The sequence below is a fragment of the Lutjanus erythropterus genome, chromosome 11 (assembly GCF_056507025.1).
Source record: "Lutjanus erythropterus isolate fLutEry1 chromosome 11, fLutEry1.hap2, whole genome shotgun sequence".
Taxonomy (NCBI): domain Eukaryota; kingdom Metazoa; phylum Chordata; class Actinopteri; order Lutjaniformes; family Lutjanidae; genus Lutjanus; species Lutjanus erythropterus.
Window position 1 is genome coordinate 25,930,643 of NC_139327.1, and position 26,613 is coordinate 25,957,255.

General features: G+C 35.9%; 3 long non-coding RNA genes and 1 pseudogene across 4 annotated transcripts in view; 3 read left to right on the forward strand and 1 right to left on the reverse strand.

Moving 5' to 3' along the window:
• Positions 1 to 529: 529 nt before the first annotated feature.
• The window catches only part of LOC146319237 (uncharacterized), a 38,602-nt gene continuing 12,518 nt past the window's right edge, over positions 530 to 26,613 (reverse strand). For both annotated transcript variants that reach the window (XR_014771532.1, XR_014771531.1), the window contains exons 4-7: positions 4,862 to 4,979; positions 4,486 to 4,722; positions 1,215 to 1,321; positions 530 to 754 (exon numbers count right to left, since the gene is read on the reverse strand). This is a non-coding gene — a long non-coding RNA (uncharacterized LOC146319237). The remainder of the gene's footprint in view (positions 755 to 1,214; positions 1,322 to 4,485; positions 4,723 to 4,861; positions 4,980 to 26,613) is intronic.
• LOC146319238 (uncharacterized) lies at positions 7,729 to 9,124 on the forward strand. The gene is made up of 3 exons (XR_014771534.1): positions 7,729 to 7,776; positions 7,928 to 7,989; positions 8,227 to 9,124. It is a non-coding gene; the product is annotated as an uncharacterized LOC146319238 (long non-coding RNA).
• On the forward strand, positions 10,862 to 12,914 carry LOC146319239 (uncharacterized). The gene is made up of 3 exons (XR_014771533.1): positions 10,862 to 11,173; positions 12,051 to 12,182; positions 12,442 to 12,914. It is a non-coding gene; the product is annotated as an uncharacterized LOC146319239 (long non-coding RNA).
• Positions 18,037 to 21,082, forward strand: LOC146319240 (uncharacterized; annotated as a pseudogene).

Genomic DNA, 26,613 nt, shown 5'->3' on the forward strand with positions numbered 1-26,613 from the left:
TTCCCGTTGCTATTGTAACCTTGGTTAGTGTACACTTACATTTTCGGATTATTTGTATTAAGTGTTAATTTTGTGTTCCTTATTAAGCTGTGCAGTTTACTGTGTAAACTATATATTTCAGAAGGAATAACTCCACAACATAATTATGTAGCTGCAGAATTAAATTTACATTTAACTACAATTATTATTTCATTAACACTTGCAGCACTTTAACTATTATTTTAATTATACATTGGCATGTGTAATATTTAAGTTGCTTCTTCACGTTAGGTGTACTGTACAGTCATGCTGTTTTGCTGAAGATTAACAGAGAATAAAGACCAATCAAAAAAGAGACTTAGAGACCTGTGGCAGCAATGTTTCTTTTTTCTTTGTCTTCAGATTAATTTTCCAAAGCATTAAACAAGCTTACGCTGGAACGACTTATTGAACAGCAGCTGCAGTCTACAGTTGCATTCTGTGAATTTATTTCAGTTTTATATGGACTGTTGCCAAAGAGAAACACAGGCTGGCAGTTTAAATTGGACAGTATTTTGCAGCATGTCACTGCAGTCATTAGTGGTAACTGATACCCGGTGCTGGGATCAATATTGGTGCATCCCTAATATAATATGTGTAATAATGTGTAATAAATTCTCAGACTCACCACAACAAGCAAAGAGTAAGTGTTGTGGCTCTGATGTTGCTGGTTCTTATCGGGTCAAAGACACTGTAGTGTCTTTCTAGACTTCTTTAGTGTCTTTCTCTCATCAACCTGCAAGATACAAAACCTCACTCAACTTCCTGCATTTTTGTTCATATGCTAGGGACAATTTTAAATAAGAAATTATAAAATCTCTGAAATATTTTAATCCTTTCCTCCTGTTCATAGTGAGTATTGAAAGATCCCATCTTCACGTTTCTCCCAGCAGTGTATCCTTGCTCAGCTGCAGTGAAGCTATTTAAAAAAAATACTTTGGAAGATAACAACTTAACTTGCCAAGCTCAGACTGATGAAACCTGACATTCGCTTCAGAAAAACTTAAGTCTGCATTTTTACCCAAAATGAGGACTGTGTTCTGCCCCCCATCACTTGCATTGCAAAAGCATTAGGAGGGAATATTGTTACAGCCAGTATGAACAGGAGAAATGTCACTGCAGGAAGTAAAACCTGTTTCAATGTACATATTAATACTTGGCTGTTGTTTTAAGGTAGACTTGAAAAAAATTTGCACCTATTGGTTAAATTTACAATGTAGTGTTGAAAGATGATCTGTGGGGCCTCTACTTTGTTCTTCTTGGCAGCATTTCTCACCATCTCCTTAGCATCCTCCAGTCACCCCTGAGAGAGGAACCACCATGGAGACTCAGCATTCAACACAGAGACAGACAGGTTCAGTGGCTGGTTTTACAAAGATACTTAAGACTGGTCTGTAGTCTTAGGCCAGTCTGATTTTGGCTTTTAGACTTTTCTAATGCAAAGCAAACATGACAAACATTTTCTGTTGGAGTGAGTAATTTGTCTAGAATTGGTGGCAAATTAGTGCCACTTAAAAAGTTTAAGAACTAGACAGTTTTATGCAACTAATTTAGACATCAGTCTGAAGTCCGTCATGCTACAACCAATATATAATTAAATTCAAAATAAAATGGGATATAATATAAAACAAAATAAAATATCTACATTTATAGACATATGCGCCACGTTTTCAGAATTTGCATCTAGTTGAATGTAAACAGCAGCAACAAGATAGTGATCGTGTGGATATGTACATAAACACAGTACAAAAGTCTGGACACACCAGTCAAGGGTAGGTAGGATTAGAGTTAAGGTTAGGTGGTCAAACGTTTGGACACACTTGTCATTCAAGGCTTATTCTTTATCCATTATAAGAAATTATTTAGTTCAAGCTGTCAGCAAAGGAAAAGATGTCATAGCAGAAAACTTCAGGTCGACAGGTGTGTAGGAGAAGACCAGGAAACAAAGACTTGCAATTGAAGATTTAATAATAACATAATTTAAGAACATTATTAAATCTTTGATTGAATATCCAGAAAAATCAGCATGTGAAGGGTAGGGCTGCAACTAACAATTATTGATTATTGATTATTATTATTATTGATTTTCAAGACTAACTGATTAATACTTGTTTGGTCTACAATGTCAGCAAATTGTGAAAATGTCAATCAGTGTTTCCCAAAGCCTAAGGTGACATCCTCAAATGTCTTGTTTTGCTAACAATCTAACAATATTCAGTATACTGTCATAGAAGAGAGAAGAAACAAAAATATTCACATTTAAGAAGCAGCAGTCAGAGAATTTTGACGTTTTTCTTGAAAAAAATTACTCAAATCAATTATCAAAAGAGTTTATGATTAATCTAATAATTGACTGATAATAAATTATTAAATTAATCAATTTAATAATTGATTATTAATCAATTCATTGTTGCATATATAATGAAGATTATTAAGAATCTAAAATATAAAACAAATTTTGCCTTGTTTAAACATTTTTTCTTATGAATTAATTCCATATTATTCTATATTTCATTCCATTCATATTTTATTTTTACTTATGTAATTTTCTTTTTTATACATAGACTATTTGTTCAGTTGACAATTTCACAAAGCTAAATCATAAATTCAGGGTGTGATTATATAACACCTTTTTTGACCATGCTTCTATTTTTTAAGGGAGCTTTTTTTGTGCTGGTAAGAACAATTATAATAAAGAACTTTCCTTTAACACTGCTCTCAACACTGACAAAAACAAGATGCTACTGTGGCTGAAACTCTACCATGAGCAATGTGAAGCATTTAATGTAATGTGATATGATGAATACAACCCACCAAAAGAGGGGGGTGTAGAGCAGGCCAGGCAGAGCCACAGCCAGCAGGGGAAATTTCCAGTCCCTTAAAAAGTCATGTAGCCAATGGCAAAACACAGACACACACCCAGTGATGAGAAAAGGAGGTAACACAGAGCATCAATGTTCCCCCAACACTAATCAAAACCACCTTCATATGAAACAGAGCAGCACAGCATCTTACTGCAAAAATACTAATATTTTAAACAGTTTTAAAGTTTGTTCACAGATTCTCATTGAGGCTACAGTATCTCATTTACACATGAGGCTCATAATAAGATGTTAACACCACTGTAACGTCACCTTCACTCTGTCTCTACTGTTACTATATTTCGTAAAACTATCAGGATTTCTTTTTAATACCACTCTACAAATGTAGCATTAACTGAATCAAAATGTAAAGATTCACACATTGCATTGTTTTGTATTGCATCATATCGTATTGTATCATATTGTATCGTTACAGAGCTGAATCGTATTGAACCGAATTGATGGCCATTTAAAAATCAAACTGGTTTGATGCTTGCGCTACAAAATTGTTTTGATTTTGGAGCATCAAATGAGGACTATAGCATGTACATGTACATGTCTGACAGTACACAGTACTATCAGAAAACAGCAGTTTACTGACAGTGGTATAGTGATATACCTTTATCGGATGATGACATGAAGCCATTTTTTTTTATTCTTTGAAGCCATAATATATCTACTGAGATCACCTGCACTGTACATAGGGCATAGTCGACTGTGCATTTGTGCACTGTAAATAAGACAAATTTGCAGGAAGACATCAGAGAAGACAGTAGCGTTTGAGGAGAATTCTGAGCTCATGAATGATTACGACGAAGCTACAGTCTTTCTGGGCCATTTAGGACGTTTTGAGCAAATTGTTCTCTTCCTGCTCTGAGCCAGCGCCATCTTTGTGGCTGACATTCCCAGTCACCACTGCACGAGTCTTGAGGTCAACTTAACCATCTTCATCCTCTGTCATACATTTTTCCTTCTACTTATGTTTTCATCATTAAATTTAACTTCAATCAATTTAGCATCAATCATCAACATGCACTGCAAATTAACCGCACTGCTAATTATCTTGCAAGTAAAATTTAGTTTGTGTGTGTTTGTGTCTCTAAATGGTGCTCAATGGGTAAAGATTTGCTTATTTTGACCTGCTGTCCCTATTGTTGAAAAACAAAAAAAACTGAACATAATGAAACTCATTTTACTTGGGAGATTTTTGCAAGAAAAGACTGCCTGCAAAAACCACACAGCACATAATATGAAACAGAGCAGCAGTAGAAGTAAATATTAAAAAAACTACCCAATGACACTTTTATAGGTACCAAGTACCAGACTGTACCAACCTACTTCCACTTTTACCTCCTCTTGTGTTTCAGGTTGCTTTATGTCATTTTTTTTTTAAATCTCCTTGGTATCCTGCTGTGGTATCCCATACCAGCCACACGCTTACCTATACGTATGGCCTGTGCCCTTGGCAAATGCACTGCCAGGTACTATTAGTAATAGTTTCTCTTTTTACTCACATCAAACAAAATGTCTGAACCATCAAAGGAAATCAAAATATTCTATTATTAAATCACATATACACAGGTACCGCTAGTTTGCTGTTTTGTACCTCCTCCTCTGCTTCCTGCTGCTCCCGTCCCTTGTGTTTGCCCTCTCCATGGCAGGGTGGAGGGTGATGACCGGGATTGGCGTACCGGTCATTATGGTGGGTATATCTGGCGCAACAGTAAACATGCTCCAGGTACACAGGCCTGGTTGTTTGCCACGTAGACTGCAGAACTGGGACTTTCTTCCTGTTTGGATGACCTCGCTACAGCCCCTTGATGACCTCATTACCAGGGTGACCCTGTTGTGCAGGCAGAGAAGAGGTAAAAACAACTTTTCAAATACATTTGTCATCCAAATAAATTAATGTACTGTTATCAAATTTCTCACCTACTATTGTGATATTACTTTCTGTTGTTTTCATTATAACAATAATTTACCTCTTCCTGGTTTGCTGTTCCTGAAAGATTGACCTTGTACTTCATGTTTTGCTCCTAGGTTGGACTTGCAAGCAAAATGAAAGCCAAGTAACATCACTGGAGGGCATTACTGTCAATCCTGAGAGAAAAGACAGAGAGAAATGGCAGCAGAGTGAACAAGGACAGGAGATTGATAGGAACTGGCAGACAGAAAGAGGACTGGACAAACCTAAATGTTGTGATCTACAATACAATCAGGGAAACGACACAGAAACCAACATGTCTTCTGCTGCAGTGTGCTCCATAAAGAAAAACAATCAGGGTACTCAGCTGAGCAGCACTCACTTGTAGCGCTACTATCGTGTGTCTACGGTGTGCCATATGTTGTATGAATTTAAAGATCTATACGGAGGTCATCACTGAAAAAATGTTTAACAATTGCATGCCAAAAGATTAAAAATCTAACAGCCAGGGGATTTGTAACTGGTTGCACAAATGCAGTGAACTCTGAGAAGAGCTAGTGCAAACGGTCTGCTTTCAGATGAGTAAGGGATGAATAGTTAATAAATACCATGTTGGTGTCTTACCACCATACACAGAGAGATAATTATTAACAGACTAGCTTTTATTTTACACAACTGATGCAAGAGGACTCTGAATTTTAACTGTGATTATATATGAAATTTAAGAAGGTGAAGTCAGGCCTGAACTGGCAAATCTAAGCCATAATCTTTCATTCACATGTAGAATTAAACTGAAAGTATTACAGTGCCTTTGGGTTTTTGTCAGTTGGGCTGATGTTAAACATACCAAATAATATCTTGAAATTTAACATCACTTAATTGCAAGGTGCTGTTTTGTTCTTTTGTGTTTAAAATAAAATAAGTTTATGTTAGGAAAAAGTATGCAAAGGGATGTATGTTTTGCAACTGGCTCAGGTCAATTGTTCTCACAGTCTCTCCTGGAGCTGTCAACATTTCAAACCAGGCGCTGTGGCTGAGACAGAGAAAGAAAAAACTGTGGTTTTAAACTGCTCATCTCATGCATGTTTAATTTCATACATTGCAAAATGTGTTGCCTGTGAGGAAGTTTAGCAGTGCAGATGTTTGTGAGTACTGCACAGTAAAAAGTTTGGCTATACAGGACATTGAAAGGCAGAAGGTATTTCATTGCATGTCCTTTGCAGAAATACAACACTTCTGATGTTCCGGCAGGTTTATAATCTCATTACAACATAGTTACATGAATAAGAGCAGAGCAGGTCTCCATGCATGTGTTAGAACCATTTGTTTGTTTGATGTGAAAGGCAGCTTCTGCTTCCATCAATTATAGCTCCTGTCTGAATCATTATGAATAAATGTTCTTCAGTTAGGTACTTAGTAGTATAGAACTGTATTTCTCAGACAAACTGTTACCATGTGTAAAGGAATGAGCAAAAGTGGGTGCTCTTAAAATCTATGCACCCTAGTAAGGAAAACTAACATTAGATAAGTGTCAGTTTGACACAAGTCAAAGAAAAAACATTTACAGTAGGAGGCCTTTTGGCCAGTACACATCTGCAGCTGAAATTGAAACTCACACCCCACCCACAGTTGAACACCTGCAACAGCTGCGCAGTTGATTTTTTTTTTCTTTTTTTATTTGGCTTTCATTGCTCTGCAGATTTGTGAGCACTTATATGGGCAGTTGCTTTCTGCATGGCTATTAAAAACTAGCTTGTGGCTTGGTACTTTGTTTAACTGAAGATATTTTAATGTCCTCCTTTGGTCTCTCTATTCAAAAACAAAGCAAAGACTCACACATGGTTTAATTTTACATTACCTGTGTTGCCTATGAGAAAGTTCAATGATGCAGATGTTTGTGAGTAATGTGTAGTATGTGGTTTTGTTTTTTGTTTGGCTATATAGTATGTTGTTACAACATACTATTACACCATATTGAGTGATAAAACAACAAAGTAAATGTTGAATCGTTTGATGACCACAAGGGATCACATTCCTCTCAGTGTAAAGGTCCTCACAAATGTTAAAGATGTCAGCAGGATAATTTGCATCTCCAAATATGTGATTCACAGAGTTGCTAAGCTATACTGTAGCATGACAAAGAAATCAGAGGTTGCATTTACACTCAGTAGCCACTTCATTATGTAAATCTGTACAATCTAATGTAAGTCAATACCACTGTGTAAATTCGATTATTTTGTCCTCCCTATTTGAGCAGAGCAGGATATTAGAAACACAACACATCAAAACACCACCAACAACTGTGAGCTCAATGCTAAATTAAAGTCTATTACTGAATTGACATGTTAAGGAAAGTGTTAACAAACCAAGTATGTGACCCATACTGGCCATAAGTGTTAAAAACTTGAAAGAGAAGTGTCATAGCATACATACATACATACATAATACTTGCAGTTTTGGTTGTATTACCAACCCCATAATATCTGCTGTCAAAACAGGCTCATTTAATCTGATTGCAAGGAGAATCCAATATGGTGGGAGACATTAAGAACAACTACACAGAAATAGCCAATCTTCTTGAGGATGGTCTTGTTAACTTATGTAGATCACATAGAAGAATCAGTAATAAACCAAGACTGTTTAAGAACCATATAAACTTGTAAATTGAAAACAGAAGAAAATACTCACTTTCTTGAATTGCCGTTGTTTCACGTTTTAGAAACCTCAGTTTAGATCAACATTTTTAATCTGTGTACTGCCATATCTAGGATGTTCAATAAGTTCATAACTACCAAAGCAGTGAATTATAGATCTTAGTTCACTGACAAGTTGTGGGTGATGACACAGTAACCGCTTCCTTGATTCTTATTACATACACAGACAACAAGAAGACAAGATGAACATGAACCCGTCAGTGGAAAATTCACAGACACAAAGAAGACATCGCACCATCGTGAAGGCAGTGAGTAACAGGTTTTGTGCAGAGATTTTTTATAAAAATTGACTTTTTAATTTCAAACTAACAACTAATCTCACATTTAGTAATTTTACAATAAATAAGTACAAATAAAATAGAAATAAAATGTAACATTTAAAATTACATGTGATTTTTGTGTTACAACAGAAAAACAATGATTTCTATCTACATGATCTTCACCGCTCTGGCAGCAACAGCTCTGGCTAAAGGTACATTTTAGTGCAAAAGTTACCACACTTAATTTAGTTAAAAAAATAAGTTAACATTTTTATAAGGCAGAAAAGTTCACAGAGAGAATCTCTGAATTTAAGAATGCAGTACCCAATAAAGTTGATGATTTAATGTTAATTCATTATTTACGTAAAAAGTAAAGCACAATGTAAAAATATAATATATTAATGATGTTTTTTTTGTTTTTTTTCTGGTGGGGCGGCTGTATGTTTTAGGGTCTGTTGAGTGCAATTTCTCTGAATCTACTGGAGCTCCGTGTTTCGGAGCAGTGGGACAGATGTTGATTTTTCATCTGACCAGTACAGCAAATACAGATATCAGGTTGGAAAAGGATGATAAGGGGCTGATTTTAAACACAGCCAAAGGTAAGACAACTATTAAAGAGGAGCATGTGAAACAGTCTGAACTCTTCCCCAATGGAACATTCAAACTAGGCACCGCGACAAAGAGACACTCTGGAGATTATAACCTGGAAGAATTTGGATATGATGGTGTTCGTTTGAAAAAAGTCACTGTGCATCTAGAAATACAAGGTAAGTATTTAAAAAAATTTAATTCTGGATATGTTTTTATAAAACAAAAATAGCATTAAATATTGATGGTGGATTAAAATATATCTACTGTGGTTATTAAACAGGCATTAATTAAGACATTTTACTTTTATTTACATTTTACAAAAAAAAAATAATTTACAGGAAACTACAAACAAAATGACATATGAGCAAATGAAACTTGGGCAAGCGTTAATTTTGACCCCAGATCATTAACATCTCTACATCTCAGTTAAATCATAAATTCACTCAGTATAAAGTAAGTCACATATGTTACTGGACACTGATCAGATTATATAAGATGGGTTTACTAACTAATAACTCAAGTGTGGAAAGCCAGAAAGAAATAGACACTTTCTTACATTATATTTGGGACTTTCTGCTCATGCAGCCCTTTTGGAGTAAAGTTTTACGACATGCCAGTAAGTGGCAAAAACATTGCCAGTGTCTCAAATAATTTCTTTTATAGACAACAGATCACAAGTAGATAACATGTCAAGAGAATAAATTATGATTGCTATAGCTGGGGTCATTATTGCTGCATGAACAATACTTAGAACTGGTATCATTGAATTGAATTGAAAGAATGGGTCAATTACATAACAAAAACTGCCTTGTGTATCCATGATTACCGGGATGACTGATAGAAATCATACCAAGGAGCTAATCTGAGGATATTTTTGGAATTATATTACATTGTCTGACAACCCTGAAATATATATTTTGTTTAATGATAATTAGTGCTGTGTCGTCTCTTGAATGGATCTGTCCTCAATCTTAGGTCTATAGCCATTTTATTCCCGCTTCTATTATTGATGTCAACAATGTAATGTCTCATCAGATATTTTAACCTGTTGTGCACCAACTTGGTAAAAATCAATTTAAAATAAGTTAATACAGGGGTATGCAACCTGAAGCTCCAGAACCACATGTGGCTCTTTAGCTCCTCTCCAGTGGCTCCCTGTCACTTTGGCAAAAAATGACATGGAAATTAATAAGATTATATTTTTAAAATATTTTTCATCTTTCATTGTTGTAGGTCTATGAAAAAGTTGAGACAGCTCAAAATTTCATCATCAGTTTTGAGCCCACATTAAATTAAATTCTTCAGTTTTGAAAAAGTTTTACCAACTACTGATCTTTTGTTGAGATAATTTACTTTTCTTGTTTAGATAAATTCAAATATTGGAATTTTAGAAACCCCAAAATGTTGTATTTAAATAGCATAAACCATTTAATTTTAAGGCAACAAAATGCTAACAAATCAGGTTCAGTTAACTGTGACCAAATTTTGAAAAACATTTTTTTTTGAGTTTCTCTAACTTTAACTTTTACTATGAATTTATCTGAGGAAGAATAGTACATTATCTCAAATAAAGGTCAGCAGAAAGTTTGTTAAAGTTTGAGTTGGGCACAAAACTCAAAAATCTATTTCAGTATGTTGTACACCAAATTGTATGCATCAAAGATTGTGTCTATGGTTCAGTGTTTTTTCCTCTAAATTGTGATGGTGCCTCATCTTCTTGAGTCTCCATAAGCTATGGCTGCCAAAAAGATCTTCCGGGAAAAGAGAGCATTTAATAGATGCGGCTCCAGACAGATTTTTTGTTTGATTCCAGTAGATAATTTCACTTAGAGACTATTTTTATTTTACTATTTTTATTTTTAGATTAGGAGTACTGATAGAGAGCTGACCATTATGATGTCACAGTGAAGTTTATTATTTGGGTATAAATTGTCATCATGTCATAATTTGAAGAAATTTCCATCAGGCGTTCCTTAGATATTGTGTTCATGTGAATGGGACAGATATGAGGTCACAGTGACCATGAACTTGGACCACCAAAATCTAATCAGTTCATCCTTGAGTCCACTTGGACATGTGTACTATGTTCAAAGAAATTCCATCAAAGCGTTCTTAAGATAATGCACTCATGAGACGGGGACAGACGGGGACAGACGGACAACTCAATAACATAATGCCTCTGGGCACAGCTGTCGCCTGCACAGAGATATAACTTTAGTCTTAAATTTCTATACACCGGGGTGTAAAATAACTTTTTTTCAAATTGCTAGTGAATGTTAAAATTGTACCTGCCATTAAATAGATTACCTTTTTTTTTGTCTTGGCTGGTAAGTGAAGCAAAACTACCAACCACTTGCATATTTTACCAGCATTTGACTGGTGGCTGGTGGACTTGTGTCCTCTGACACACACATAACTATCTTATTAATGAAAAAGCTGGAACAGTTCCTGAACAGTTTTAACCCTGAAAGTGTTTTTAACAATCACATTGGAATAGATTATGACTAGAATTTTACTTTACATTTTGTATTCTGGACAAATGTTACTCTGTATGTCTTCTAGCGCCAGTGTCAAAGCCAGTGGTTGCTCAGATGTGTTCGTCACCAGAACAGATGAACATCAGCTGCTCCTCTGAGGGTGATAGAGTCGAGTTCAAGTTGACTCTGGATGATCTTTTACTGATGAAGACCAGTCTTTCAAATGTTACCATCAGGTTATATGGGCAGTTGACAGGAAACTTAATGTGTCATGTTTGGAACAATGTCAGCAGAGATGAAACAGTTATTCACCTGACAAGCTGCAAAGGTAAAATGTTTAAAGGACACCTGTTTTCTTTTCTAAATATCAGCTCTTTGCCACTATTTCACATTGTTTTCACCTGCCAAAAGGCTAGCAAATAATCAAATTTTATCATACACTCAATAGATTATCATTGATTTTTGGGGAGCTTCTCAAATTTTTTATTTCATACATTTGTTAAGTAAATTCCACCAGGCATGGCTGCATTGCATTACAGCTGTGCCACATCAGCCAGAGCTGATCGCAGCGATTCTGCACAATGCTTGTGAGCCCACCAGCAGTGCCTCGGTCTGTCCCAGATGCAGCTCTCTGCTCCACTCTGTTTCAAATACACGCCAAAACTGTTTTTGATGGATGCCGTGTCAATTAGCAAAGAGCATAACGAACGGCCAGGTAGTCAGACACAGAAAAGACAGGGAGACAGGGAGTTAATTTTCAAAATGAAAGACCCCATGCAGACTCACAATCATAAAAAACAGACGGAAAATAAACTATTTTACCACACAGCCTGCTTATCCATGATAGTAAGACAAAGAGGAAGGGAAGAGGACATAATCAATAAAATCTGAGCAAGTAAACATAATCAGGCGGGCAAAACGCTGCACTGCTGAAATGCTTCTGAAACGCTGCTGGTGGGGCTTGCAGCCGTGTGGAGGACAGGTCAGAACCGTGGAGCAGACGTGCCCTGCTTGGTCTCATTTAAAGTACCATCTGGGATCTCAAATTGTCCTTGTTATAATTTTGATTTTGTTTTTATTAATTACACATCTGTACACAACTGTACACATAACTGTATGCAGAACACCTGGATGACAAAATAATGAAATTGAAATATCAATGTCACTATCACTATCTAATATGGTATATTATTTGTGTTTTCTAGGTTTTTCTTCCTTCCCTGTTATGACTGTGACTGTGTGTGTCATAGCTAGTGTTGTCACAGTCCTTCTCATTGTGGGTCTGTGTCTTGCTATAACAAAACTAAACAAATCAAGACCCGCGACTGTTAATGATGGTAAGTATAAATCGCCTCACATGTCCCATCTGTCTTAATAAAGACCATACTCACAAACAGGTTATTGTAGGTTTAAAGATGTGTGGACAACTTCTTTCCTCATTTTTCATAGCTCTTGCAAAGCATTTATTTAATATGTCCATACCATGAAAATAGTTTTGTAAGACTTGTTTGTAAAGGGTTATAAAGAAAACGTTATATCCTCTGTCATAGATTACCACTAAAAAACACATTTCACATCTGTTTTTAATTTTTCCAGTTACCTCTGAGGTTGTCTACACAGATGTTAGAGTGAAAAAAAATACAAGGAAAAACAGACCCAACTCCCACCAGAATGCAACATAACTTTCTCCTAAAACAACCGCCAGCTATATTTTGAACCCTCAAGTTAATCTTGGGGAAACCTGAATAACCTTCGAGATATTAAAATTTGATCAATTATCACTGTCTTTGTGGCTTGAAAATGAATTGTGAAAATAATTTCCACCTGCAGACTGGAGCTTTATGAACTGTTACCACAATTAACTTGGGCTTAGTTTTATTTTATCTTAAGTTTTGAGCTACCATTTCAAAATTGTGAAATTGTTGAGTTTTTTTTTTTAAGAATTCATGCATTTGTTCATTTGTTTCTCAAAAATAACCATGTTTTTATGTGATATTTTTCTCTGTTTTCTGTTACATGTCTTGTGATAATGTGGCGCTCTTGACAAATTTTAAAACATAAGTCAATTTGTTTTGTTGTTTTTTTTACTTTTTTCAATAAACATACAATATATTGTAATTAATAAGACTTCCTCCTGTGTTTTTTCATACAAATCATCAAACCAGGGTCAAAGAGAACATAGAAGTTGATTAGGTTCAAACAAATTGTCTTTGCTCAATAATTCCACTTTAAATTGTGTAACTCCTGGGTGACATGTGGAGGATACAACCTGTTCTTGCTGTTAGTAACAGAAGGAAGGAAGTACAAGCTGCAGGCAATGTAACAGTCTTTTTTTTTTTAACCACAAGATGAAAACAAAATTCCTCACATGTAACTACGTGATAGCCATGAAACAATACACACTTGATCTCTCATTTTTTTTAGCACAGCTGTTTAGTGTAAATACAGGATTGGTGTATAACACTGTTTACGCTTGTTATGTCTCCGACTGTTGTGGGAAAAATATGTCTTCAATGAAAAACAACAGAGAGAAGGACTTGGCGCAACTTGATGGCTGCTTTAATAGAAGCAGGTAAAACTGTCTGCCCTGGAGCAGGTCCTGGTACATAAAGCACTCTAGTGGCTTCTGAAAGTATCAACAAATAACACATTTTATTTATAAATGACAAATAACCCCAACTCAGCACCAGCATCCTACCAATACATGTCTCTCACTGCATTTTTATAAATTTCAAACACCACACCACTCCAACTCATGTCAGTTATTCAACTCATAAAGCATTCATTTCAAGAGGGCCATTGTTTTGGAGGAGCAGGGGTATCAACATGGACTGTGCCAAAAACACCCAACTCTGATTGAATTTGAACAATTGTTTTGCTGCTTTTTACATAAACAGAGATTTAAAGTATTTAAAATAACACATAAAATGTGTGATAAATATGATAAGTCATAGATCAAACTGGCTTTCCTGGACTGCATTTCTTTTTCTTAAAGGTACCTGTAGCCACATACTAACACAAACCCTTTTCTAATGTAGTACATTTTTTACATTTTAGTCACTTTTAAAAGTGAGGCTAATGGGTAACATCTTGCGTTTGTATACTGCTCTTTCAGGTACTACCAGAGAGCTTGAAGTACACACTGGAAGCAATGCGGGGATCATTTTTTCCACAAGATGGAGCCAAAAGTCCTCATGTGTTACTCAACAATGATCATGAGTTTAAAAAAGAATTTATGGTAACTTCCATTTTAGTGTGGCTGTTTACTTGAGACACGACAAACATGTTTTCATACCAGCTGTCACATCATGTTAGCATCCACTCAGCTCCACTCACATTATGAGTCAGGACCAACTGTGACAGTCTATTTGGGCCACATGTGAACTGTATTCTCAGCATTCAAGCCCCACTACTATCATCTACAGACTTCATGCAGTGTCAGAAGATAGGATTCAGATTCAAGCACTTCTGAAGCATTTTCAAACTGCACTTTCAAGCTTTTTACTTATTTCACTTCATCACATTAAATCTCACATTATTGTACTACATACAACCAAAATTATGTTTCTTTATAGCATTCTACAGAAGGCTGACAAATAGACACAGCATTCTATATAACACTTTCAAACAGCAACCACTTAGCAGCCTCCCACTCACTCTTCCATCAGACAGCAAACATCAAAAAAAGACTGACAGATCACACCATGCATAACCACACATGCAGAGTTGCAAGCGAGGCTTGAGCAGAGTCATTTTCATTTTCAGGCAAGAGCGATTAGGCACTTTGACTGATTGCATTTCTTTATCTACAAAATAAGTCATTCTGTTAGACAATGGTTTGTGAGGAAAGAAATGTCATCATAATTTCAAGCAGTTTCAAGCACTGTATCCAAAGTCTAAGCATTTTTCAAACCTTGAAAATGTTACTCAATACATTTTCACAGTGTTTGGGTCCACAGGGTGGCAACAAAATTCTAATTCCAATTTTGCAGATTTATATGTACTCTTATCAATTTTGTTTTTTTATGTTCACACCAGAGGTGAAATGAGATGCTCCTGTGAGAGTTTTGAGCCTGGCCACATGACACATTGTTGGTGAATGGACCTCTTGGCATACTTTATCATTTGAGAAGAGCACTGGGTATAACTGAAGTCATAACTGAAGTCATAACTGAAATTTCTTAAGCTTCTTTTGAATTCACTGAGTCGATTCCCCAGCAAGATCATTCAATCTACCACAGCATGACCACATCGCTCTCTATATATATTTCTATCTTGATATCCTGTGGCCGCGGCTGGGCCTCTGTGGTTGGAGGAGCGATTGAGAACGGAAAAAAGTTGCGGTCCACACCTTTTTCCATTCTTGCTGTCTTGACCACCTTAGACACATTTTGTCTAGTTGTTATTTCCTTTTAGCTTCCTTTAAAAAGTGGTGCAAAGTATCATAATAATGTAAAGCACATGGTTTGGAAATAAATACATGGTTACATGCTGAGAAGCAGGAGGTACTTATTTCTTTTCAGTGTCCTTTGCAAAAATACCAAATCTTTCATCCTCCACAAATTTAATATATGCTTGCAGGCTAGTTACGGGGTAAAAACTAGGGGTATAACAATTCACTCATACATCCAATTCATCGGACTTTGATGTGTAAGATACGAGTGCATCGGTTCAGACGGCCTGTATCCGTAAAAAGCTGAACATGAATCAGAAACAAACTGATGCAGCACTAGCATATTGATACATCTCATGAGGACATAAAAACGATTCATTTTTGGTGTCGGGGAGCTGCCACTGTAAGTTTCTTCTGATTTATCTCTTGTCCAGCCTCTCGTTGGACGCCTGGTGCATGCTCACACAAAACAAGCGCTCCCTCCTCCCTCTCCTGTGTCTCCTCTTCATTTCATCAAAAACGACTGTGCTGAAAACAGCAACAGAAGTGACATTGTACCGTGTTGCACCACTAAACTTTCATAACGTGCAAGTGTAGAATAAGTTTTAGGTTGTATAAGAAAGATGAGAAACACTGCTGCAAATCATTTATGCAAAACGTGTCGGACAGCAGAGTACAGAGCCACGAGTCTGACCCACAGAGACGTCATGTCTCTGTGAGAGCAGGTAACACTTCACTGTTCCTCCACACTAATCAAAACCACAGCACTCTTCATATGAAACAGAGCAGCAGATCATCTTACTGCAAAAATACAAATATTTTAAAGAGTTTTGAAGTTTGGTCAGAGTTTCTCATTTAGGCTACAGTATCTCATTTACACGAGACTCACAAATCAGAGAGGTGCTGGAAAGGGAGATGATGGGGCTTTGAGGAGACTAAACACGGTAAGATATATCGTATTGTTGAACATGTATCAAGATACACATTGAATCGGTCTCAGTCAGTGAGATACACACCCCTAGTAAAAACACACACAAAATGGAAAGTGCTTGCCCTCATAAATTCAATATTCAAACTATCTTAAAAAAAACAACCTTTTAATAATTATTTAACATTCATCAAGTGGCAGAACTCTGCCCCCTGCTGTCGAAAAAGGGCTGCTACAGAGTGAGTCAATGCAGCGGGAAGAAACATGCTCCACAGTAAGAGAGAGAGACTGCATCGGGATTATTGTTGTTTATGATTGAGTTGTAAGCCTGAGCCGGCTTGTGTGCGTTCATATACCAGTAAGTCTGATGTTTATGGTTGTTATGCTCCTCATTTAATGTTATATGTTGATCGTTTAGATGTACGGCTAGCTTGTTAATTGCTAATTATTGTCCGAGCAGTCACGGTCACGTGTATATATTATATTAGTTATATACAGATGCTGAGTGTCTTATTTCACTGTTGTTTACCACTACTGCTCAGGAAGTGAGTACATTTGTTCTGATTATTGTTTTGTTTTTTGTTTCAGAACCACACACACATACTCATGCTTGATTATGTATGCTCCCACTGAACTGTCAATAAAGACATTAAAGGGAACATCCGGACTTTGTGCATTCTGACCGATGCCCCCCAGCGGCCACAGTTTATCCATAATCAGCTAAATATACAGTCCTTTTCCAACACCATAACAATGTGAAAGCAAGAAATTTACACAGAAACAACAATTCTTATTTTCTGGTAATTATACACTAATTAGGAATGCAACTAACAATTGTTTTCATAGTCGCTTGATCCATCAATTATGTTCTCGATTAACCAATTAATAAACATTTTGTTTTAAAATGTGTAAAATGTCAATTAGTATTTCCAAAAGCCCAAGATAACTTCCTCAAATGTCTTGGTTTACTGAAAACCTAAAAATATTCAGTTTACTATCGTAGAGGAGTAAAAAAAACCAAATAAATTTTCATTTAAAGAAGCTGATATCACAAGCATTTTGTCTATTTTTTCTTTTAAAAAATGACTAAAAGTAATCAATTATCCAGATGTTTTTGATTTGGAGATTAATTTAATGATAGTAGCATTAGAGCTGCAATAATGAATTGATTAATTGTTGCAGCTCTAACAATAATGAAAACAAACTCACTTTATTCAATTTCTGCCATATCCCTGTAAATATCACACACTGGACCTTTAAAATAATCTTCTATAAATAATCATCTAAATAACAAGTTGTAACTGCATTCAGAAAGTCAATCAGGTAGTATAAGTGCCATCTATATAACTGCTCACAAAATGCATAATTCAGATATGTGAAATTAAACATAGACGAGAATACCACTCTTTGTGACAAATACCGGGAAACAATATTCTAAGTGTCAGCAATCTTTTTCTGAACCCTACAAAGTCAGTAGCTTTGTAATTAAACTATTACAAATAAATACAAAAAAGATAAGCTGGTGAGTGTTTCAGTAGTCCTTTGCTGAGTGCAAATAACCTCTTCCTCAATTCTCCCCACAAACCAAAGAGACCACAAAAAAAGAAAAACAGCCACGTGTCAGTACAAACTCTCAGTCCAGTTAAGGAGCCACAAAGAAGACAACCTATTTTAAAAGTGGTGAGTAAAATTTGTTTCAATTCAAGCTAGTTAGATTAGTTAAAGTATACTAAAAATGTGTAAAATTGTATTGTGTTTTTAACTGAAACTAAAAACAAAGTAACTAAACATCTTTTAATTTGTTGATTGTTTTGCTCACACGTGAAATGCATCATGTTTTTCAGATAATTTGATTGCGTTACAACAAAAAATGATTTCCTTCTACATGATCATCACAGCTCTGGTGCCAATTTCTCTGGCAAAAGGTACACTTCATGATAATTGTGTATTAATAGTACTGTGTGTTGAACAAAAAAACAGTATATTAGGTAATCTAAAGCAGTGACTATATCACATTATACAGTGTCCTTAGTAATTTGCTATAATTTTCTCTTTTTTTTTTGCAAACTACTGAAACCCTTATGGGGATAATTTGCATTAGATGTTTGATAAAAGTGGATAAAACATTAACACAAATAATAAAAAAAATATCTGTATAACAATCTAAACAAAAGATATTTCTTATTATTTATTACTTGTAAATGGAAATAGCTGTGTATGTTTGCCTTTTACTTGAAATGAAATGCTAATAGTTATGAAGCATTTTTAAAGTATTTTAAGCTGTCTGACATTTTTGTTCCTATCAGGGTCGATGGAATGCGATTTAACTGGAACTATGGGACCTAAGCAGTGTTTCGGAGCACTTGGAGAGCCAATGATTTTTTACCTGCCTACAGATGTAACAAAGACACAGTTGAAAAAGAATGGGACATCTATCATTTTAAATATAGCCAAAAACTACAAGGTGGTGTTTAAACCTGATGACTCTACATTCACCAATGGAACATTCAAGCTGAATAATGCACAGAAAACAGACTCTGGAGATTATAAGCTTGAAACATATGGATCTGAGGGTAAATTGTTACATACAATCAACATACATCTGGAAATACAAGGTAGGATTTTTTTTCTTAAAGTTACAGCTTCTCTAAAATAGACACCAGTCAATAAAAAAAAATGTGTTTTAAACCTAAACAAGGATTAGTGAAAAAGACATTACATTTGATTAGAAAATACAATACATCTATATCAAATCCTGAACCTGGCTACTTGTAGTTATTTTTAAACAGCAATATTCTGTAGGTACATAAACATAAACACAGATGGCCCATTATCATACATTTGCTGTAAACATCATATTTAATATGAAATATATAAAAATATGTTACTAACAACTTATATTGTAGACTACAGGATCAAGTTATAATTACAATATGTTTTAAGTGAATTCAATCTAAGTATATAATTTGCATTTGGTGTAAAAATTAACAACCTATAGTAAAATGTTTTTATATATGTGGATTTGTACTCAGTTGCAGTTTAATGCAGTCTAATACAACAGCCTGCTTTTAAATCCTCCATTCACAAAGGTTATAATGTTCAGCTTTCTGTTAAAACAGAGTTGATTTCTGTCTGTTATCTATCCATGTTATATACGTACATATCTGTTCACTTTTTAAAAATAGACTCACATCACTTTTAGTTTTATTTACTTATTATTTATTATATTATTTATTATTATATTTAGTTACATTTTTACCACTTGCATTATTGTTTAGAGGTTACACTTATTACACTGTATATTTGTCTTTCAGCTCCAGTGTCAAAGCCTGCTATTTCTCAGATGTGTTTGTCACCTGAACAAATGAACATCAGCTGCTCCTCAGAGGGAGAGTAGAGTTCATTTTGACTCTTGACGGTCTTTTGCTGATGCAGACAAGAGATCACAGCCTGTCCCCCAGCTGCTCAACAGTGGGCACACTGGACTGGTTTGGGTTATCTGTACTCCCAGACGGTGACAAAGTTTCAACTATTACCATCAGCGTACACGGTTACCTGACAGGAAATTTGATGTGTAATGTTCGAAACAATGTCAGTACAGAAGAAACAGTTATTCATCTTACAAGCTGTAAAGGTAGTGTATTTCAAGAAATTATCAAATTGATTCAGTTATTTATTCCTCTGGTTAATATAGTATCCTTGCTGCTATTGCACATTTTAAAATGGTACCATAAATTTTAAAAAGCCTGATTTTCCAGCTGTATGGAACAGGCTGGTATTTAGATATGTACATGATGATACATATGTAGTCTTTAGAGCAAATAGCAAAGACAAAACAAAACATAAATTTAAATATTGGAATTTTTGGAGTTTGGCTTGTAAGTGAAGAAAAACTACCAACCACTTGCATATTTTAGCAGCATTTGACTGGTGGCTGGTGCTAATCTTGTGTCCTCTGACACACACATAGCTATCTGAACTTAATTTTCAAAATGAAAGACCCTGTGTAGACTCACAATCATAAAAAACAGACAGAAAAGAAATAAATTTAAATTAAATTTCACCACATAGCCTGCTTAACCATGGTAGAAGCACAAAGAACAAGCAAAGAGGACATAATCAATAAAATCTGAGCAAGTAAACATAATCAGGCAGACAAAACGCTGCACTGCTGAAATGCTTCTGAAACGCTGCTGGTGGGGCTTGCAGCCGTGTGGAGAACAGGTCAGAACCGTGGAGCAGACGTGCCCTGCTTGGTCTCATTAAAAGTACCATCTGGGACCTCAAATTGTCCTTGTCATAATTATGATTTTGCTTTTACTAATTACACATCTGTACACAACTGTACACATAACTGTATGCAGAACACCTGGACAACAAAATAATGAAATTGAAATATCAATGTCACTATCACTATCTAATATGGCATATTATTTGTGTTTTCTAGGTTTTTATTTCTTCCCCGTTATGATTGGGACTGTGACAGCTAGTGTTGTCACATTCCTTCTCCTTGTGGGTCTTGCTACGTTAAAATTGAAAAAACCAAGCCCTACAACTGTTAATGATGGTAAGTAAAAATCACCTCACATGTCCCATCTGTCTTAATAAAGACCATACTGACAAACAGTTAAGTTATTGTAGGTTTAAAGATGTTTGGATAACTTCTTTCCTCATTTTGCATAGCTCTTACAAAGCGTTTATTTAATACGGACGTACCACGAAAATAGTTTTGTAAGACTTGTTTGTAAAGGGTTATAAAGAAAACATTATATCCTCTGTCATAGGTTACCATTACAAAACACATTTCACATCTGTTTTTAATTTTTCCAGTTACCTCTGAGGTTGTCTACACAGATGTTGGAGTGATAAAGAATACAAGGAAAAACAGACCCAACTCCCACCAGAATGCAACATAACTTTCTCCTAAAACAACCGCCAGCTATATTTTGAACCCTCAAGTTAATCTCAGGGAAACCTGAATAACCTTCAAGATATTAAAATTTCATCAATTATCACTGTCTTTGTGGCTTGAAAATGAATTGTGAAAATAATTTCCACCTGCAGACTGGAGCTTTATGAACTGTTACCACAATTAACTTGGGCTTAGTTTCATTTTATCTTAAGTTTTGAGCTACCATTTCAAAATTGTGAAATTGTTGAGTTTTTTTTAAGAATTCATGCATTTGTTCATTTGTTTCTCAAAAATAACCATGCTTTTATGTGATATTTTTCTTATTTTCTGTTACGTGTCTTGTGATTATGTGGCACACTTGACAATTTTAAAACATAAGTCAATTTGTTTTTTTGTTTTTTTTACTTTTTTCAATAAACATACAATATATTGTAATTAATAATGATTTCCTCCTGTTTTTTTACACAAATGATCAAACCAGGGTCAAAGAGAACATAGAAGTTGATTAGGTTCAAACAAGTTGTCTTTGCTCAATAATTCCACTTTAAATTGTGTAACTCCTGGGTGACATGTGGAGGATACAACCTGTTCTTGCTGTCAGTAACAGAAGGAAGGAAGTACAAGCTGCAGGCAATGTAACCACAGGATAAAACCAAAATTCCTCACATGTAACTACATGATGACCATGAAACAATACACACTTGATCTCTCATTTTTTTTTTTAGCACAGCTGTTTAGTGTAAATACAGGATTGGTGTATAACACTGTTTCCGCTTGTTATGTCTCCGACTGTTGTGGGAAAAATATGTCTTCAATGAAAAACAACAGAGAGAAGGACTTGGCGCAACCTGATGGCTGCTTTAATAGAAGCAGGTAAAACTGTCTGCCCTGGAGCAGGTCCTGGTACATAAAGCACTCTTGTGGCTTCTGAAAGTATCAACAAATAACACATTTTATTTATAAATGACAAATAACCCCAACTCAGCACCAGCATCCTACCAATACATGTCTCTCACTGCATTTTTATACATTTCAAAGACCACACCACTCCAACTCATGTCAGTCATTCAACTCATAAAGCATTCATTTCAAGAGGGCCATTGTTTTGGAGGAGCAGGGGTATCAACATGGACTCTGCCAAAAACACCCAACTCTGATTTAATTTGAACAATTGTATTGCTGCTTTTTACATAACAGAGATTTAAAGTATTTAAAATAACACATAAAATGTGTGATAAATATGATAAGTCATAGATCAAACTGGCTTTCCTGGACTGCATTTCTTCTTCTTAAAGGTACCTGTAGCCACATACTAACACAAACCCTTTTCTAATGTAGTACATTTTTTACATTTTAGTCACTTTTAAAAGTGAGGCTAATGGGTAACATCTTGAGGTTGTATACTGCTCTTTCAGGTACTACCAGAGAGCTTGAAATACACACTGGAAGTAATGTGGGGATCATTTTTTCCACAAGATGGAGCCAAAAGTCCTCATGTGTTACTCAACAATGATCATGAGTTTAAAAAAGAATTTATGATAACTTCCTCCATTTTAGTGTGGCTGTTTACTTGAGACACGACAAACATGGTTTCATACCAGCTGTCACATCATGTTAGCATCCACTCAGTTCCACTCACATTATGAGTCAGGACTAGGGGTGGGAATCTTTGGGCACCTGCCGATTCGATTACGATTACGATTCAGGGGCTACGATTCGATTATAAAACGATTATTGATGCATCTTTATGTATATTGATGCACTTTTTCACAAACACATTTCTTTTTGTCTCACTGAATAAGCATTCGTCACTTGCAATTTTTAAAAACAGCGCATTTGTAATAAGAATTCATTTCGATTATATTTTATTAAACTATTGGAAATATGTGCAAACTGGAAAGTACCAACAGTAGCCACTAGTAGCCGCAGCAACAGCAGCCTGCCGTCTCCCCGACTCCTCCGTCGGGTGGAATCAAGTTACGGCTTCTCATGTTTGTTGTGTTGCCAAAGTATTTTATTTTAGCTCGACACAGCTTACATATAACGTGGCTCTTGTCCAGTTCGCTTCCGCCGTCGACGTTGTAGAAGCCAAAGTGTTTCCACACGGCTGCTTTTAAATTAGAAGGAGCTGTTCGGACCTCATGGCGAGGTGGCTGCCGGTCGGCCATGTTTGTTTTCCGCTGTGCACGTGTCGCTCCAGGTGCGCGTCCCAAAGTGTCCCGGCGATGACGCGTACCGCGCTTCTTAGTTCCACATTATTTAGAAGCTTCTGTATCACTTTAATTAACAGATTTAAATAATCGAAATTTGGACGTTTGTGAATCGATTCAGATTCGTCCACGTCCGAATCGCGATGCATCTAAGAATCGGAAATTTCCCCCACCCCTAGTCAGGACCAACTGTGACAGTCTATTTGGGCCACATGTGAACTGTATTCTCAGCATTCAATCCCCCCTATTATCATCTACAGACTTCATGCACAGTGTCAGAAGATAGGATTCAGATTCAAGCACTTCTGAAGCATTTTCAAACTGCACTTTCAAGCTTTTTACTTATTTCACTTCATCACATTAAATCTCACATTATTGTACTACATACAACCAAAATTATGTTTCTTTATAGCATTCTACAGAAGGCTGACAAATAGACACAGCATTCTATATAACACTTTCAAACAGCAACCACTTAGCAGCCTCCCACTCACTCTTCCATCAGACAGCAAACATCAAAAAAAGACTGACAGATCACACCATGCATAACCACACATGCAGAGTTGCAAGCGAGGCTTGAGCAGAGTCATTTTCATTTTCAGGCAAAAGCGATTAGGCACTTTGACTGATTGCATTTCTTTATCTACAAAATAAATCATTCTGTTAGACAATGGTTTGTGAGGAAAGAAATGTCATCATAATTTCAAGCAGTTTCAAGCACTTTATCCAAGCATTTTTCAAACCTTGAAAATGTTACATTAAATATCAAGTGTTTAAGGATTTTCAACACCAATAAGAACCCTGCAATTATCAAAAATCATGTCTTAAAACATTAATTTCTGTACTCAATACATTTTCACAGTGTTTGGGTCCACAGGGTGGCAACAAAATTCTAACTCCAATTTTGCAGATTTATATGTATTCTTATCAATTTTGTTTTTTTATGTTCACACCAGAGGTGAAATGAGATGCTCCTGTGAGAGTTCTGAGCCTGGCCACATGACGCATTGTTGGTGAATGGACCTCTTGGCATACTTTATCATTTGAGAAGAGCACTGGGTATAACTGAAGTCATAACTGAAATTTTTTAAGCTTCTTTTGAATTCACTGAGTTGATTCCCCAGCAAGATCATTCAATCTACCACAGCATGACCACATCTCTCTATATATATCTTTCTATCTTGATACCCTGTGGCCGCGGCTGGGCCTCTGTGGTTGGAGGAGCGAATGAGAACGGAAAAAGTTGCGGTCCACACCTTTTTCCATTCTTGCTGTCTTGACCACCTTAGACACATTTTGTCTAGTTGTTATTTCCTTTTAGCTTCCTTTAAAAAGTGGTGCCAAGTATCATAATAATGTAAAGCACATGGTTTGGAAATAAATACATGGTTACATGCTGAGAGGAAGGAGGTACTTATTTCTTTTCAGTGTCCTTTGCAAAAATACCAAATCTTTCATCCTCCACAAATTTAATATATGCTTGCAGGCTAGTTACGGGGTAAAAACTAGGGGTATAACAATTCACTCATACATCCAATTCATCGGACTTTGATGTGTAAGATACGAGTGCATCGGTTCAGACGGCCTGTATCCGTAAAAAGCTGAACATGAATCAGAAACAAACTGATGCAGCACTAGCATATTGATACATCTCATTAGGACATAAAAACGATTCATTTTTGGTGTCGGGGAGCTGCCACTGTAAGTTTCTTCTGATATATCTCTTGTCCTGCCTCTCGTTGGACGCCTGGTGCATGCTCACACAAAACAAGCGCTCCCTCCTCCCTCTCCTGTGTCTCCTCTTCATTTCATCAAAACCGACTGTGCTGAAAACAGCAACAGAAGTGACATTGTACCGTGTTGCACCACTAAACTTTCATAACGTGCAAGTGTAGAATAAGTTTTAGGTTGTATAAGAAAGATGAGAAACACTGCTGCAAATCATTTATGCAAAACGTGTCGGACAGCAGAGTACAGAGCCACGAGTCTGACCCACAGAGACGTCATGTCTCTGTGAGAGCAGGTAACACTTCACTGTTCCTCCACACTAATCAAAACCACAGCACTCTTCATATGAAACAGAGCAGCAGATCATCTTACTGCAAAAATACAAATATTTAGAGTTTTGAAGTTTGGTCAGAGTTTCTCATTTAGGCTACAGTATCTCATTTACACGAGACTCACAATAAGATGTTAACACCACTGTAATGTCTCCTTCTCTCTGTCTCTACTGTTACTAAATTTAGTAAAACTATCAGGACATCTTCTCACAACTAAATGCACTCTACAACTGTAGCATTAATTGAATCAAACTTTAAAGATTTACACACATTCCATTGTCTTGTATCGTATTGTATTGTGACAGAACTGAATTAAATCGAACTGAATCGTTGGCCATTTAAAAATTTTTAAGATATATCATATTGGGGGTGCTAGTGTGCAGGCTATGGAGTAGATGTGTGTGTTGAAGCTCTCCAGAACCTTTGTGCCAAAAATGTTAAAATAGCACCAGTTGGAGCAAACTTTTGCTTTTTTATTTGTTTACGTTTAGTTACATGTTTCTACAAATATTTGTGTGAGAAGACATGGCCGGTAGAGGGCAAAAAAAATGCAACGACGCCCAACCTGCACCGAGGCCAAGCACCTCTGGCACAGGAGTGTTAACCCGACTCCCACTGACATGACCTCAGTGATAGCCATAGAGATTTTCAGGTGCAAGCTTCTTGCGTCGCTACGTGAAGATATCGGTCAGATTATCAAGCTGGAAATCAGAGAGGTGCTGGAAAGGGAGATGATGGGGCTTTGAGGAGACTAAACACGGTAAGATATATCGTATTGTTGAACATGTATGAAGATACACATTGAATCGGTCTCAGTCAGTGAGATACACACCCCTAGTAAAAACACACACAAAATGGAAAGTGCTTGCCCTCAAAAAGTCAGTATGGAAACTATTTTTTATTTTTTATTTTTTTTTTAAATACTTTTACTAATTATTTAATTATGTTATCAATGTGAAAACAAGAAATTTATACAGTAACAACAATTCTTATTTTCTGGTAATTATCCACTAATTAGGAATGTAACTAACAATTGTTTTCATAGTCACTTGATCCATCAATTATGTTCTCGATTAACCAATTAATAAACATTTTGTTTTAAAATGTGTAAAATGTCAATTGGTGTTTCCCAAAGCCCAAGATGACTTCCTCAAATGTCTTGGTTTACTGACAACCCAAAAATATTCAGTTTACTATCATAGAGGAGTAAAAAAAACATAATTTCTCATTTAAAGAAGCTGATATCACAAGCATTTTGTTTTGTT